This window comes from Anolis sagrei, chromosome 5 (genome assembly GCF_037176765.1).
Source record: "Anolis sagrei isolate rAnoSag1 chromosome 5, rAnoSag1.mat, whole genome shotgun sequence".
NCBI classification, from domain to species: domain Eukaryota; kingdom Metazoa; phylum Chordata; class Lepidosauria; order Squamata; family Dactyloidae; genus Anolis; species Anolis sagrei.
The window spans coordinates 106,870,410-106,888,042 of record NC_090025.1 but is presented as its reverse complement, the minus strand read 5'-3'; the positions used below and the strand labels follow the sequence as shown (position 1 = coordinate 106,888,042).

General features: G+C 40.9%; 1 protein-coding gene across 1 annotated transcript in view; it reads left to right on the top strand.

Moving 5' to 3' along the window:
• The first annotated feature begins 3,839 nt into the window (after positions 1-3,839).
• SLC2A9 (solute carrier family 2 member 9) overlaps positions 3,840-17,633 on the top strand; it is a 127,218-nt gene continuing 113,424 nt past the window's right edge. The window contains exon 1 of the mRNA XM_067468959.1: positions 3,840-3,903. The gene's annotated coding sequence lies outside the window, so the exon portion shown is untranslated. The remainder of the gene's footprint in view (positions 3,904-17,633) is intronic.

The following is a 17,633-nucleotide window of genomic DNA, read 5'->3' as shown; positions in this document are numbered from 1 at the left end:
GTCTCTTTTTGGTGTATTATCCAGTAGTTCCTGCAGATCCTCATAGAACTGATCTACTTCTGCTTCTTCAGCAGCTGTGGTTGGGGCGTATATTTGGATCACTGTGATGTTGAAAGGCTTTCCTTGCACTCGAATTGAGATCATTCTGTCATTTTTTGGGTTGTATCCAAGCACCGCTTTAGCGAATTTCTTATTAATTATGAAGGCTACTCCATTTCTTCTATGTTCCTCTTGTCCGCAGTAGTAGATCTGGTGGTCATCTGATGTGAAGTGGCCCATTCCAGTCCATTTCAGTTCGCTGACCCCCAGAATGTCTATCTTTAGTCTTGACATCTCACCAATAACAACATCCAATTTGCCCTGGCTCATAGATCTTACATTCCAGGTTCCTATGGTGTGTTGATCTTTAGAGCATCGGATTCGTCGTTCGCCTCCAGTACCGTCGGCCGCTAGCCTTCCTTTCGGCTTTGAGCTAGCTGCGTCATCACATCTGGGGCTAGTTGAACTTATCCTCTGCTCCTCCCCAGTAGCATTTTGGCCATCTTCCGACCTGGGAGTCCCATCTTCCAATGGCATACCGACATATCTCTGGTTGTACTGGTCCATTTAGTTTTCTTGGCAAGGATACTGGAGTGGTTTGCCATTGCCTTCCCCAGGGATCACGCTTGGTCTGACCTCTCTGCCACAACCGTCCCGTCTTGGGTGGCCCTTCAGCGCCCCGACAAGGCGGTGATCCTTTGCTGGAGATGGTTGGATCTACACTCCCACACAATTATGTGGGAGTGTAGATGGTTGGATCTACACTCCCACATAATGCAGTTTGAATCTGCATTATATTTATTTATTTATTTATTTATTTATTTATTTATTTATATACCGCTTTTCTCAGCCCTCAGGCGACTATATGGTCAGTTTAGACCCCTATAATTGAACTGCATTGAACTGCATTATATGGGTCTACACTGACCATATAATACAGATTCAATCTGATATATATGGCAGAGTAGATCCAGCCTCTGTTATGTATAAGCACCACCAAAACCTTGACCCGGTTCCAGGGCTTTACATGTGATCAAGTACAGGCAGTCCCCGAGTTACAAACATTTGACTTATAAATGACTCATAGTTAAGAACAGGGTGAGACAACAGGAAGTCAGAGAAATCTACCCCTTAAAAGGGAAATTCACTCCTGAAAAAGTTATCATGGGGAAAAGGTGTCTCCACTGAAGCTTTCTCACCAAGCCTTGTTTTCACAAGGACAGAAAGTGAGGTGAAATCTTCTGAACATGGGCACAGACTGCAAAACAAACACCACAGGGGTGTACCCTTCCATATGCTATCCAAAGATAGATAGATAGATAGATAGATAGATAGATAGATAGATAGAGTTGGAGTTACACTTAAAAATGTACCTGTTCTGATTTACATACAAATTCAACTTAAGAACAAACCTAAAGAACTTTTGTTGTTGTTGTTCATTTGTTCAGTCATTTCCTACTCTTCGTGACCTCATGGACCAGCCCACATCAGAGCTCCCTGTCAGCTGTCACCTCCCCCAGCTCCTTCAGAGTCAAGCCAGTAATTTCAAGGATACCATCCATCCATCTTATCCTTGGTCGGCCCCTCTTCCTTTTTCCTTCCATTTTCCCCAGCATCATTGTCTTCTCTAAGCTTTCCTGTCTCCTCATGATGTGGCCAGTACTTCAACTTTGTCTCACTTAGGGAATGCCTGTACATGTTTCTCTTCTGCCTCTGGTGCTTTCATCCCACATTACTTGGTCAGTGTAGATGTGACCTTTGTGGCTGAGTAGGGACTAGAACCCGGCTTTCTCAAACCTGAGTTCAACATTGTGACTACTGGGGTGTAGAGAACCAAGGAAAAGAATAGAATAACTTCATTGTTATTTTACATTGTACAATAAAATTACATGCTTTCCCTAGCACACATCACAAAACAACACGCTCATCCCACCACTCCGACCACCATCACACAACCCCCAATGCCATATCAAAAGACTTCAGGTGAAATTTTCCCCCAGGCTAATTCGGTTGGTATGACTTACAGGAAAGGCATCGGATCTCCTATTCCTCCAGCAAATGAAATAATATTTGTTTTGAGTGTACTCAATCTGTTATTAGATGAAACCATGCAAGTGTTTCTCCCCTTAGGTTACTGAATTTTATTTGCTCCTATGCTACATCTTGGCTAAAAATAGATTTCTACCTAATAAGGACATTTTGGTATGTAATTTGAGATAGCCTACATTGCTGCCCATGTCGAAGGCCCCCCATTTCTCATGTTAATACAAATATAGCTTTCTCCTTATATGAATGACGCTTTAAAGATTTTTAAAGAACATTTTTGAACAAACCACTAAATTAAGACTGCTGGAATGTTACCTTTATATTTTCAGAATTTAAATGCATGAGCCAGATTTTAAAAATTCTACAGAGTTGCAATTATATGAATGCTGTAGATTGCATTATGTTAGTAAAGGTTGAGTATCTCTTATCTGAAATGTTTGGGACCAAAAGTGGTTCAGATTTGGGTGTTTTTTTTAATGGAGCACTTCTATTTGCATGTAAATACATCATGTGAATTATAGCCTCGGGTGCAAAGTTCTGGATTTATAATTGTAAGGTTTCTCCAGGAACATTTAAATGGATGTATCTTTGCATAGGTTTCAAAGTTTGTCTCTGGATTTGTTTCTGAGGCTGGAACCAAAGTGTAGTGGGAATTCTTCTGTACAATGGGTTGTTGTGTGTTTTCCGGGCTGTATGACCATGTTCCAGAAGCATTCTCTCCTGATGTTTTGACTGCATCTATGGCAGGCATCCTCAGAGGTAGCGAGGTCTGTTGGAAACTAGGAAAATTGGATTTATATATCTGTGGAATGTCCAGGGTGGGAGAAATAACTTTTTTTCTGTTTGAGGCAGGTATAACTGTAGCAATTGACCACCTTGATTAGCATTTAATGGCCTAGCAGTTTTCAAGGTCTGGCTTCTTACTGTCTTGGAGAATCCTTTGTTGGAAGTTGATTAGTTGGCCCTGATTGTTTTTTGTCTGGAATTCCCCTGATTTTGAGTGTTGTTCTTTATTTAGTGTTAGGATTTTGGAGTTTTTTTTAATACTGGTAGCCAGATTTTGCTCATTTTCATGTTTTTTCCCCCTTTCTGTTGAAATTGTCCACATGCTTGTGGATTTCAGGGGTTTCTCTGTGTAGTATGGCATGGTAGTTGTTAAGAGTGGTCCAGGATTTCTGTGTTCTCAAATAATGTGCTGTGTCCAGGTTGGCTCATCAGGTGCTCTGCTATGGCTGACTCCTCTGGCTGAATTAGTCTGCAGTGCCTTTCATGTTCCTTGATTCGCGTTTGGGCAATGCTACATTCGATGGTCCCTATGTAGACTTGTCCACAGTTGCATAGTATACGGTAGACTCCTGCAGAAGTGAGAAGATCCCTCTAGTCCTTTTATGGATGTGGCATTTGTTGGATTTTCTTAGTGGGTCTGGAGATAGGTCTGTACTATCTTCTTACATTTTCTTTACCAACACGGAAAGAGTTTTCTGAGAGTGATTGAGCAAGAACCTGAGTCCCCTCGGGGAGAGAGGGTGGAATACAAATAAAGTTTTATTATTATTATTATTACGTCTGCAATATATCTTGGAACTGGAAGGTAAAGAGTTACAGTATGAATGAATTCTGCCTGTCAGCTAGAAGAGGCCAAAAATAATTATCAAAATTTTGAAAGCTGGAAGAAAGATCTATTAGCTTGCCGCATACTTTCAAGCAGTATCAGTACCCATGTGATCTGAATTATAAAAGTCTCCAATGTCTAGGCAGTATTTATTCTGAAGAAGTCCTTATCTTGGAGTGTCAGCTCCTGAATCCAGACCTTATAAGGTAAGAACCGTATGTTTTAAAGTGTATGTAGGCATGATATAGCTAGTGCTTACTATTAAAGCAAAAACAAGCCATCTGATTAAGAAATTGCATCTAGGCGAAATGACATCTCGTATAATCTGATGAATACTGACTTGAATTTATCTTTTTAAACATATGCTTCCCAAAGACCAATTTTCAAAAGTAAATAATGAATGCAATTTTCGAATATGTGTAATCCTACGTGTGATGTGAAATATCAAGAAATAATGCAACAAACAGAACTTGCTCTCTTTTAACTACTCAGCGGTTATATCACTTTAGGTGCAATCTTTGCATGGAGACAGTGGGAAGTCAATAATATCACTCTTGAATGTTGTTGGGGTTTTTTTTTTAACTTTACAACCAAAATGGATGTTATGTTCTTCTGACATATAATGTAATTTTGCTTCATGTGTAGATACAGATTTTGATATTTCCCAAGCAGCAGCTTCTATGAATTATCACTTGTAACTGATTGAGTTTGTTGGTAAATTACTTGGAGAATTCATTAACATTCAGGCTGTAACAGTTCTTCTTCTTTTTACAAGGTAGATTTGAAGATGGGTTTATGCAGGAAAAATATCTATAAAATGGATGCAGAGCTTGGAAATAACTTGTTACAAATAAGGAGTTGTTTATGATTGATGCCTTTTATAGTAACAAAAATATACAGGCAGTCCCCAAGTTACAAACATATGACTTGCATATGAAAGTCGTATATTTGTAACTTGGGGACTGCCTGTATATTTCTAGTTAAGAACGGAAGTTAGCATGGGGGAATGGTGTCTCAGTTGAAGCTTTCTCTGTCTATCGTCCCCACCAGTCACACCTGCGAAGGAGGTGGGGCTGAGAGCAGGGCCTCCCCCAAAATACCTTAATCTTCACAATAGTTCATGGACAGAGATACGTTTGGACAGGTAAGCTGGGCCAGAACCGTTTAGGGCTTTATAGCCTAAAGCCAGCACTTTGAATTATGCTCGTAGCAGACTGGCAGCCAGTGGAACTGATGTAAAAGGAGGGTTGTATGCTCCCTGTATCCTGCTCCAGTAAGGAACCTGTTACGGCCCATTGTACCACTTGAAGCTTCAAAACAGTATTCAAAGGCAACCCCAGTAGAGTGCATTGCAGTAGTCTATTCAGGATGTAAAAAGAGCATGGACTACGGTGGCCAAGTCTGACTTCCCAAGATATGGGTGCAACCGGCACACAAGTTTTAATTGTGCAAATGCTCCCCTGGCCACCACCAAGACCTGGAGCTCCAGGCTCAGCAATGAGTCCAGGAGAACACCCAAGCTGTGAGCCTGTGTCTTCAGGGGGAATGTAGCCTCATCCTGCACAGGCTGTATGTAACCCTATACCCTGTTTGGCCTTGCAACTGATGAGGAGTACCTCTGTCTTGTCTGGATTCAGTTTCAATTTGTTCACCCTCATCCAGACTGTCACAGCTGCCAAGCACCAGTTCAGAACCTGAACAGTCTCCTTTGTAGCAGGTAGAAAAGAATGATAGCGTTGAACGTGGTATCAAATTCTAAAACGCCGGTTGATCTCACCTTGCAGCTTCATGTAGATGTTAAACAACATGGGAGACCATACTGAGCCCTGCGGAACCCCACACAATAAAGGCTGTGGGGCCGAGCAGGTGTCCCCCAGCAACACCTTCTGAGAGCACCCCTTCAGGAAGGACCAGGGTACAAAACAGTACCTCAAAACTCCATTCCTATGACATGTCCCAGAAGGATACCATGGTCTACGGTATCGAAGGCTGCTGAGAGATCCAGGAGAACTAACAGGGATACACCCCTCCTGTCAAGTTCCCTACACAGATCATCCACTAATACAACCAAGGCTGTTTCAGTTCCATGTCTGGCCTAAAGCCAGACTGCACAAAATCAAAATAATCAGTTTCCTCCAAGGATACATACATCTCTATTTGAGATCAGATTCAATCTTGAGATTTGGGGTATTTTATCTTCTCACTTAATCTTACCTAAAGTCATATTGGGAAATGCTACATGACTACTGAACCCACACAGAGAGCACAGTGTGGTGCTTCGTGCACTGGAACAACGAATTCTTCAGAAGAACGATTCCTGTGTTTTTCTATCAATGTATGATGAGAAAGTGGCATGTTGCAGAATGGTCCTGTCCTGTAAATCAAATAAGTCCTCCCCATACTAGCTGGCTTCATTTCCAGTACAAAATGAACTCAAGTCATAGGTGGATCTATGCTGACATCTTATCCCAGGATTAAGCCATGAGAGCATAAACTGAATCTGCAGAAAATTATTTCCAGATGTATAATGCATGGCAGAGGTCTTAATGAGCTTAGTGTGTATGGACTCCCTCAGTTCACAAGAACAATGGGTTGAATTAATATAGTTGTCACAGTCTTATACATCTTCTGCCTAATCTCTTTGCATCAGGTCCAGACATTGCTCATGGGTTTCTTTTCCAGTTATGAATCACTGTATCCCCAGAAATGTGTGGTAAGTGCTGCCAATTCTCTGAGAAGGAAAAGATCTACAGACCTCAGGAGAACTTTTCTCTTAAAGGCAGCTTATGTGTGTGTGTGTAGTGACTGTCACACCAACCACAATGGACCTCCAGCCACAAAGGGTCGTGGATCATTTATTTCTATTGTACCACAGATAAGACAGCTATGTGAATTATCAGTTGTTTAATAAGAGAACCAACTATTTCAAGTACCCCAGAAAAGGGGGGGGGCATTTTATCATCCTGTTGTTTTCCTACAACCACATTAGTGTAGTGGAATGGAAGCAAATTTATTTATTTATTTATTTAAAACTTTTGTATCCTGATCTTCTCTACCTCCGTAGAGGCACTCAGACTGGCTCAAAGCAAGGATTCAGTGCTAATAATACAATCTAAAAACATCATACAACAACAAACGATTAAAATACATATAGAATAAAATACATATAAGCCAAATTGCCAAGATAAAATCATGTCCAACTCATTCCGCATATGTGGTCGATAACTTTGGTCTGTAGCAGGTCTCAGCCATTATTCTGGGAATGTTTCATTCCATAGCCAGGATTTCACTAGCCTCCTGAAGGACAGGAGGGAGGGGGCAGATCTGATCTTAACCGGGAGAGAGTTCCATAGCCGAGGGGCCACCACAGAAAAGGCCCTGTCTCTTGTTCCCACCAGACACGATTGTGAAAGTGGTGGGACTGAGAGCAGGGCCCCACCAGAAGATCTTAATAGCCTTGATGGTTCACAGGGAAGGATATGTTTGGACAGGTAAACTGGGCCGGAACCATATAAGGTTTTGTAGGTTCAAACCAGCACTTTGAATTGTATGTTGTTCAGGTCTAGCCTAAGCCAATGTAGCTAAAATCCTACATCGAAAGGGGAAAGTGTAATTACACTCACAAAGGCTACACGACAATTGCAAACCCTCACAACTGAATATGTGAACAAACAAGAAACTGCACAATGATAATGCAAACAGTATTTAAATCAACAACAACCCAGTATTTAAATAATTCAGTATAACCCTTTTCTGCATTACAGCAATAGTGATGATTTGGCAGTCTATGGTCCTGCTATCTGTTTTCCACATAGGTTCCATAACCCTGCCTCCTTGGCCTATGTTCTGTTCATACTGCCTTTTGGGTTTTTATTATTTTCTTTATTTTATCTTTTATCACATTTTTGCAATTACAGTAGTGGGATTTATATTTATATTTTAATGTACTAAATGTACCAAGTTTGTATGAAACTGTGACTTTTATTTCCTGTGTTGGTCTATGACCGAAATAAATTATTTGAGTTGAGTCAGTAGTGTGATTTAAAAAAAACAAAAGAAAAAGACTGGGGGAAAAAATAAAACTGCCTGCTTGGGAACAGTATAGGAGAGAGAATGCTTATGCCATGTGACTGTCAGCATATTGGAACAGCAGTGGAAGGGGCTTATCACACAGAGGTCAGTAATGGGAAAGTAAAGATGTTGAGAGTCATTGACAGATTTTACCTGTAAATGAAAAGGTGTACTACACAGGTGCACATTTTTATTTGAAATACAAAGCAGCAGCAGAACGCACACAGCCTCAAGTGATAAGCACAGCCAAGTACACTATTATCCTGCTGATGTTCCACTTTGCTAAGCTCGCGTGATCAAGTCCTTGGGAGGAGAAATGGACTCTGGCTGCTCTTATGGCAACAGTGTGGAAGCTGATGCAGTGGAACTAAGAGTCTCTCTCTGTTCCCCTATGAATCAGCCACCCCCACATTGATCTGCTGGCATTGCTGTGCTACTGACAGTAGGCCTGGAAGAAATTCCTCGCCCACTCTTATCTGATTAGCTGATACTAACATTGGCAACAAGTGTTTTTACTTCATAGCAAAGGAGCAAGTGTTTTTGCAATTCCACCTGACCATAGGTCACTACATATCATACATTGACCTTTATTTCATTAATGCAGTGATGCCTTTGGGGGAATGTCTTATATTTTGGATCTCTACACAAGAATATCCAATAGCAGTTTTATACTATAATGAAATGCAGACAAACATTTACTGATAAGAGTGAGGAAGATGATAGTGTTTCCATTTTCTTAAAATTGATCTTAAGAATGTTGTATCTGATGACTTGGTTTTCAAATGCAGGGAAGATAGGAATAATAATAATAATAATAATAATAATAATAATAGTAATAGTAATAATCTTTATTTGTACCCCACCACCATCTCCCCAATGGGGACTCGGGGCGGCTAACATGAGGCCAAACCCAAAATTAATACAATTATTTATTTATTTATTTATTTATTTATTTATTTATAGCTTTTATATTCCTCCCTTCTCACCCCGCAGGGGACTCAGGGCGGATTACAGTGTACACATATATGGCAAACATTCAATGCCAATTTTTGACATACAAACATACACAGAGGCTATATTTAACTTTTTCTGGCCACCAGGGGAGCTGTCGCTTTCATCATCCATCTGCAAAGCTGATGAAGCACTTCTGCATTCCCCGCATGCTTCCCCGCTGGAATGCTTTGCTGGAGTCTTCTTTATGGCCTCAAAAATCAGTTAATTTAGCCTCCCCACACTTTAAGATGGTACCTTATTTTCCTACTTGACAGATGCAACTGTCTTTCAGGTTGCAAAGTCAACAACAGGCTACACAATTGGTTGGAAACCCATTCCAACCTGGGCTGGCTTCGAACTCATGACCTTTAGGTCAAAGTGATCTTAATGCAGCTGACACTCAGCCAGCTGCGCCACCATCCTGGTGCTTGAAATAAGATACAATGAAATAAGATACAAAACAACAGAAAATTAAACATAACAAAATACATAATGTAACAAAATAAAACAGACAATGCAACATAATAACATAATAAAATCAATCACAAAGGGCGGGCCAAATGTGCAAGATAATGTTAAAAACGTTAAAACCCTGGGTGAGAAAGGAAATAGAAAAGTGTATTTGTAAAAGAGGAGCCCGAGAAGGAGGAGCAGTGGGGTTTGGTCTTCACTAAGGGTAGGGGAAAGTGAGTCGTGTGAACAACTGTAAATGGAAAGTAACAAAAATGGGTTGGATGGTCACTCTCCGAAGGCACATTGGAAAAGCCAAGTTTTTAGATCTTTCTTAAAAGCTATTTTAAGGAAGGCTATTTTCTGTCACAAATTCCAGCTTCCACCAAAGATGGGGCCAGAGATATTTTTTTTTCTCTTTTGAGGTCTAGTACCAAAAAGGGGAAGTGGTAGTCCATGGTTCCTATCAAATTTTCACTTTTGGTACCTTCTGTAGAAGAATAGATAATAATGCAATATCAAAATGTCTTCTTGTTATGCCTAATATCTAATTTGTAATATTCTTTATTGATTTTCAGTTATAACATCGAAAGAGGGGGAACAATACGTAGAAAGGAAAGCTTAGAAATTCTAAGACACTATGACAGAGGAAGGGTAAAAGACGTAAGGAAAGTAGGGGGAAGGGAAGTGCGGGGAGGGTGCAGGTAGGGTAGGAAAGGAAAGCAGGAAGTAGGGGGAGGTGAGTAGTAGGTCACTTCCGTTTGGTCCAAGGAGGGGTTGTATATTATTACATAGTTCAATTGTCCGTTGTTGGTTTAGATTCAATAATTTCATATTTCTTATTACTTATGAGAGCTATCCTTGTTATTGTTGGTCTTTTATTTCTGAATATTCTTTAGGTATTCCTTACAGTGGTTCCAGTTGGTCAAATTCTCCTTATTCTGGTTTTTCATTAAGCATGATAGTCTATCTAATATCTAGAAGCAGAGGCACTTCTTAGAATGATAGCATCTCAAACTGTAGGAAACCACAGGGTTCCCCTGCCATGAAGGAACACACAGTCAAAGCACTCCAGACAGACAGCCTTCTGACCTCTGTTTAAAAAAAACCTTCAGAGAAGGAAATGTAACCATCCTGCAGGGCAGCATATTCCACTGCCAAAGAGCTCTTACTATCAGGAAGCTTTTTTCGCTAAATGTTTAGGTGAAATCTCTTTTTCTGCTATTTGAATCCATTGCTCTATGTCTTAGGATCTCATCACATTATCTTTGGGATTCGCCACTCATCGTGGCAAATCCACAGGGTCGCAGTGGGGGATGTAGAGAACCTATTGCTCCATGCCCTGCATCATGTGACTTACTTCTGCCCCCATCCCACAGGGGGGAAGCATCTACCACCCGGCTTCCTCCCAAAGTCCTGAAGGCAACATGGGAAGCCTCCTGTGTTGCCATAGGATGTGCAGCTTTCTTTCCCCTTTCCCAACAGAGCCTGGCTGGAAGTACATGTGTGTCATATAATGGGGTCCATCTCAAAAGGAGAAAACAAGCAGCGTATGACAGGCAAAGTAGTCCATCTGATGAAGTCATCAGTCTGTAGAACAGCAGAAAGCAAGTCTTCCCCCTCCTCAATGTGACATCTTTTCAAACATTTAAGCATGGCTATTGATGAGTGATACCAGCAAAAGGAGATTTGGAACCCAGTGCACTTTGCTACTTCCAATAAACCTGGTTCAAGACATGAACTGGGTTTGAAGGCAACAATTAGAAGTTTATTCCATCTGGCCAGATTGGGTGTCAGTACAGGGTCTGTGCTCAAAAGAAATCTACATAAAGCATATATGGAAGTACAGAACATCTTAACCACTTTGACATCCATTCAAAATACCTGTGCCCTCCCCTGATCAAGGGTCTGGAGAACAAGCCCTATGAGGAGCGGCTTAGGGAACTGGGCATGTTTAGCCTGAAGAAGAGAAGGCTGAGGGGATATGATAGCCATGTATAAATATGTGAGAGGAAGCCACAGGGAGGAGGGAGCAAGCTTGTTTTCTGCTTCCCTGGAGACTAGGACACGGAACAATGGCTTCAAACTACAAGAGAGGAGATTCCATCTGAACATGAGGAAGAACTTCCTGAGTGTGAGAGCCATTCAGCAGTGGAACTCTCCGCCCCAGAGTGTGTGGTGGAGGCTCCTTCTTTGGAAGCTTTTAAACAGAGGCTGGATGGCCATCTGTCAGGGGTGATTTGAATGCAATATTCCTGCTTCTTGGCAGGGGGTTGGACTGGATGGCCCATGAGGTCTCTTCCAACTCTTTGATTCTATGATTCTATGATTGTATGATTCTATGATTGGTGGAAAAGATGGCCCAGTTTTGATCTGGGTTACTGTTGACTGGGGAATCCTTTTGATGTCACTGGATGGAGGAGGTTCCCCATGGCGGACCTCCTGTTGGTCTGAAGTTTTGATCCCGATTCTGATTTTGCCCCGAAAAGGGAGCAAATTATGCAAATGAGTCCCTGATTAATTTAACAATTCAGGTTGAGGGTACACAAAGGAAAACATTATGAGAAACTGAGAGAGACAAACAGTACAATAGGTGAAGTTATGTGCTGACCTTTATCAGTGGGCCTTAATGGGAATCTGAGCTTAGGATGATCTTCAACTGTGATGCCTAGAGCGCTCCCTGCTTCTGCCTCTGATCTCATTGTGATAGGATTTGGCAAATGCAGTGTGCCTGCATAGATGCTCCCACATGTTAACTTCTGTACTGGGATCAGGGACATTGAAAACACATACATACATTCCCAGGTTATTGGTTAGAAGGGGAGGGGGGAGGTTTGTAGACTATTTGTTCTCTCTAGACTGGCAATCCGCTGACATTGTCAAATTGTGGAAGAAATATTTAAAATGATTTGAGAATTAGCCCTTTTAGATTGAATGCTGGAATGGACTGGATCATTTTGAGTCACTGATGAGAATTATCTTATATATTAAAAAATAATATATCTCTGCAATTGGGCTAATATTAACCTTCCATCCTTGCTGTTCATGGCTGGAGCATATATCTTAAACTGCCTGTAATCTTTGCATAGGGATGGGCATTCCTACCTGGATCATTCACCTGGATCAGTGTTTCATTCACCTGGATCAGTGTGGTATTGTTGGCCAATATTTGCTTATCTCTGCCTCAGTAGCTAATTGCCTTGTCATTTAATTCCCCCCCCCCCCCCCCGGGACAAGGTACTGCTCCGGGAGAGATAAGATAAGTGTCAGTCCACTGGGAGCCTACAGAATTCTCACCAAAGATTAGCAAACAAAGATTATTCAGATTTTATTACAAATGCTTAGAGTGGGGATGGGGAACAGTAGCAGAATGATAGCTGTTGGCCCTAGCCTGGCCGCTCCATCACGTTTACTAAATTCCACTGAGTGCTACACTTAAAATCCAGGAAGCCACTCTCCTCATCTCATTAGTTTGGCTTCAAGTGTTGGATAAAGCATTCTTTGTGTATTTTTTGTGTGGATGCCAGCACTCTTTTCAAACGCTTCAAGAGCTGGTAGGGAAGTGGTTTTTTGAAATGATCCAGATGATTGGCCATTTCTCTAGCATTTATTGCTCCCAGGTTTAAAATGAAATTGTGGGAGGAGCCAAAAGTACCCTTGTTCGTGAAAGCATTACCTTTGGCTCACCAAGTTTTTACTTTGCTGGAACAATTTCTTTTTAAAAAATAGCCTTTCTAGAACCTTTCCTTTCCTTCCTTCCCTTCCTTCCGTGATATGTCTGTGCCATGTGTTGCATGGGAAAGCCAGGAAAGAAGGATTCATCATCATCATCATCATCATCATCATCATCATCATCATCATTATGGCATGTATCAATGCTGTGCACTCCTGAAAATCATAATTTTTTAAAGGTCCATGCTCTTCTCTTGGTGCATTTACGGTATGGAATGAATGCCCTTCCACCCCACTTTAAATGCCATGGCTCCATGTGATGGAGTCCTCCTAAAAGTAATAATTTTCCAAGGTCCATACCCTTCTCTTGGTGCATCTACACTGTGGAATGAATGTAGCTGGATCTTACTTTAAATGCCATGTCTCCATGAGATGGTCTTGGGAATTGCAGTTTCCAAAGGTCCATGAACCCTCTCTGGGTGCATCTACAGTGCTAAATGAATGGGAAACCATCCATTTCATTGAAAAATTGAGCTCTGCTCAACTCTATTCAGCCAACCATTTCATTGCTTCAGTGTGATGAAGTGGTCAGAGACATAGCTCATAATCTCTGAAACATGCTCAGCACATTCTGCAGGATGTCTGAAAGATTCAACTTGTGGGCAAGCTGTGCACATGTGAGTGCTGCATACAGACTCTTGGGATCTTCAATTAGAGGAATCTTCAACTGTACAAACTACAACACATAGGTAGAATCCATCAAACTTCCTGCCAAAGGTGCAGCAATGAATGTGGTAGTTACTTGCTCTGTTCTCAATCCACATCTATATAAATAAAAATGTAATGTTAGTTTGTGAGATTAACATAACCCAAAAACCACTGGACAAATTGACACCAAATGTAATGGCTTAAGAATGGGGCCCATTGTAAGCCGTCCTGAGTCCCCCTTCGGGGGTTGAGAAGGGCGGGATATAAATGTGAGAGATAAATAAGTAAATTTGGACACAGTACAACTATCAGGCCAACAAGTGACCATCACTCATAAAAACACTGAAAAACACAGCAGAAGAGACTTAAAAGGCAAAAAAAAATTACATTACAACATATGCACATAACCACATACACACACACACACACAAAACACATATACACAGACTGGGGCACAGCAACGCATGGCAGGGGATGGCTAGTTCCAATATATATCTGAATAGTCCTCCTGAGGCCTTTTCACACTACACTGTTATAGTACTATGATTCCACTGTAACTGACATAATTCCATCCTATAGAATGCTGGAATTGGTAATTTAGGGGATGGTCTTTAGAATTCTCAGCTCCTCTGGTACTTCTGATCAAACTACAAACCCAAGGATTCTGTAGGATGCAGCCATAGCAGTTAAAGTGGAATCAGGGTACAGATGGATATTTCTTATCTGAAATGCTTAGTACCAGAAGTGTCTTGTTTTTTTTTATTCCCCCCCCCCCCCAAATTGAAATACATGTTTTTGTATATATGTACATAAAGATATATCTTAGAGATGGGACCCAATCTTAAACACAACATTTATTTGTTTCATATATGCCATATACACAAATTTTGGAACTAGTTTCAACAATATTTGAAATAATAGTGTGCACGAAAAAATGTTTTGTACATTGAATGACCAAAAGCAAAGGTGTCTCAATCTCAGCCATACTCATTGGCAATTTTGGATTGTGGAGTTCTTTGCATTTCGGAATTTCTGTACTTTTTGTTGTGTGAAAGGGCCTGGTGCTCTGGGAAAAAAGGACTTTGTCAAACTAAAAAAAATCTATATATCTGAATACATACAGTACAGAAATGCCCAGCTTTGTGTATGAGTTCTCTCAGATTTAAGCTGGACTCTGATGGAATCAAAGATGTAGCTTTCAGAAAAGGGCTCTAACTCATGAACTGTCTCTGTTTCAAAAATATCCTTCTGGAATAAAGTTGTTTCTGGATTGTGTCTGGATATTGTTGATAGAGTGGGATGGACCTGGCTTATAGTTACTTAATTTTTAATTTATAGATAAAAAGGTTCTGTTTCCTTTTGTTTTCCTGTGCATGTATTTCTTTTTGACATTACATTACTGTGAATGAATGAAAAGCGAGGTTCTACAGCAGTGGTTCTCAACCTTCCTAATGTCACGACCCCTTAATATGCTTCCTCATGTTGTGGTGACCCCCAACCAAAGAAATTATTTTTGTTGCTATTTCATAACTGTCATTTTGCTGCTGTTATGAATAGTAATGTAAATATCTGATATTCAGGATGTATTTTCATACACTGGACCAAATTTGGCACAAACACCCAATACACCCAAATTTGAATACTGGTGGGATTGGGGGACGGTATTGATTTTGTCCTGTGGGAGTTGTAGTTGCTGGGATTTATAGTTCACCTACAATCAAAGAGCATTCTGAACTCCACCAACGATGGAATTGAATCAAACTTGGCACACAGAACTCCCATGACCAACAAAAAATACTGAAAGGGCTTGGTGGGCATTGACCTTGAGTTTTGGGACTTTTAGTTCACCTACATCAAGAGAGCACTGTGGACTCAAACAATGATGGATCTGGACCGAACTTGGCACAAATTCTCAATATGCCCAAATGTAAACACTGGTGGAATTTGGGGAAAATAGACCTTGACATTTGGGAGTTGTAGTTGCTAGGATTTATAGTTCATCTATGATTATAATCAAAGACCATTCTGAACCCTACCAACGATTGAATTGGGCCAAACTCCCACATAGAACCTCCATAGCCAACAGAAAATATTGTGTTTTCTGGTGGTCTTTGGTGACCCCTCTGACACCCCCTCACGACCCCTCCAGGGGTCCCGACCCCCAGGTTGAGAAACACTGTTCTACAGTATTCATGCAGCATTTCCAGCCTTGAAACAGACATGATATTGAGTACAATAAAGGATGTAATTTTTTTCACTTGCATTCCACATATTTAAATGTAGTGGAAATCCAAACCATTATTTGGGATTAACAGAAGTGTATGTTTTTAGATGTTCACTGCAAATGTTAACCTACTGGCACTTTCACATCTCTCTAGTCCTGTGGTGGCCAACCTGATTTTATCCAGGGACCACTTGGAAAAGAGACCACTTTGACCAGGGACCACTCTCCAACATTAGCACCAAAAGGGTTACGAATCAGTTTTTGGTCAACTTTAGATTTGCTTTGGTTATTTGGGGTACTGATTCAGAAAACTGCACTGGGGAGACCACATCATTTCTTGTTTCTTAAACAGAACATATGCCATCCAGTATTGGTCATCTGCTCGCCCACAGAAAACCATATTTAATAATCTAGAGTTGATGTGGTAGTAGTAATCTTTCGTGGGTAGTCAGCCTTTCCCCTCCCAATACCTCTGTTGCCTCGGCACTATAAAAGAGTTTTGCAAGACCAGTCGCTCTCATTGCCGCATGGTTTTGAGACAATGGTGTAGTAATGGTGAGGCCACAGACTGTATTTTCATTCTTGCGGACCACTGATGATCCATGGACCACAGGTTGAGAACCACTGCTCTAGTCAATCTACAATGAATTTACTTCCCAATATCTTCAAATGCAGGACAATATACCCCAATGTTTCCCAGAAAATAATGAACAGGGTGTTGGCTGCACCATGAATAGATTCCTATTAAAGGATGTTAGCGTTCCGGAAACCAATTCAAGGAGAACAAATGAGCAAAGTACACCACACTGCATGCGTGTCCATTCTACTTCAAATGAATTTCTTAATCCAATGTGGCTATTTAGTCCAAATTGTGTGGGCTGTACATGCTGGAATGGGCATGATTCATGCTGAGTGGTGCACTATTCTCTGGTACTTGAGGTTGCACTAAAATGAGGAAGCCAGATAATATAACGCTCTTCCTCATCGTTTGGTCAAGAGAAAATTGGCGGGCAGACTCATTTATGCATAGGAAACGAGTGAGGTAATGCACTGTTTAGACATTGTGACAAGAAGTTATCCAAGTGTGCAATACTTCAAAGCGTGTGTATTACTCAGAGGACAGGAATAATTAAAGTACCAACCACAATTATTAAAGAAGTGTAATAGGTAACTGATCTGACCACACGTGTGTGAAATGCAAAGTCTATTGCTAAACTTTACTGTTGGTACATTCCCACTGAAATGTAAACAAGTGTTTCCTTTTCCCCATTCTTCTTAGAAAGTTGTTAGAAGCAATTATCCGCTTACCAGACTGGAGAGGCAGCAAATTACTTAAAACTGCAGTGCTGCATAACCTAAACTAAATTAGTCCTATAGTGTTCAGTGGGCAATACTTCTGGGTTGGACAGTGTAAGTGACAAGTATGTTCCTTTCATATATTTTTTAAGATCCTTTGACTAGAAACCTCACCAGTAGTTATGGCGATTACTTGCCCTTCATTAATTAGGCCCAACATCTTCTAATTATTGCTATTCATGTCACCTACTATCTTGAGAATTGCTGTAATTGTATTTCATGAGAAACACTGTCTTATCTCAACTGGAGGCTTCCTTGCAGATGGGGTGATGAATCTGAATTTTAATACAAATGTTAAAAAGCCATCTAGGGTTCTGAACCGCATGCTCCAAATAGGTTGAGCACCTTGTATAATTCCATTAAAGTTCAGATTGTCTGCTTCACGGAGGTGAGGGCCATATAGCACACTGTTTCATCACTGGTTCTCCTAGTTCAGAGGTTGCCATGGTCCTCCAGGTCTTT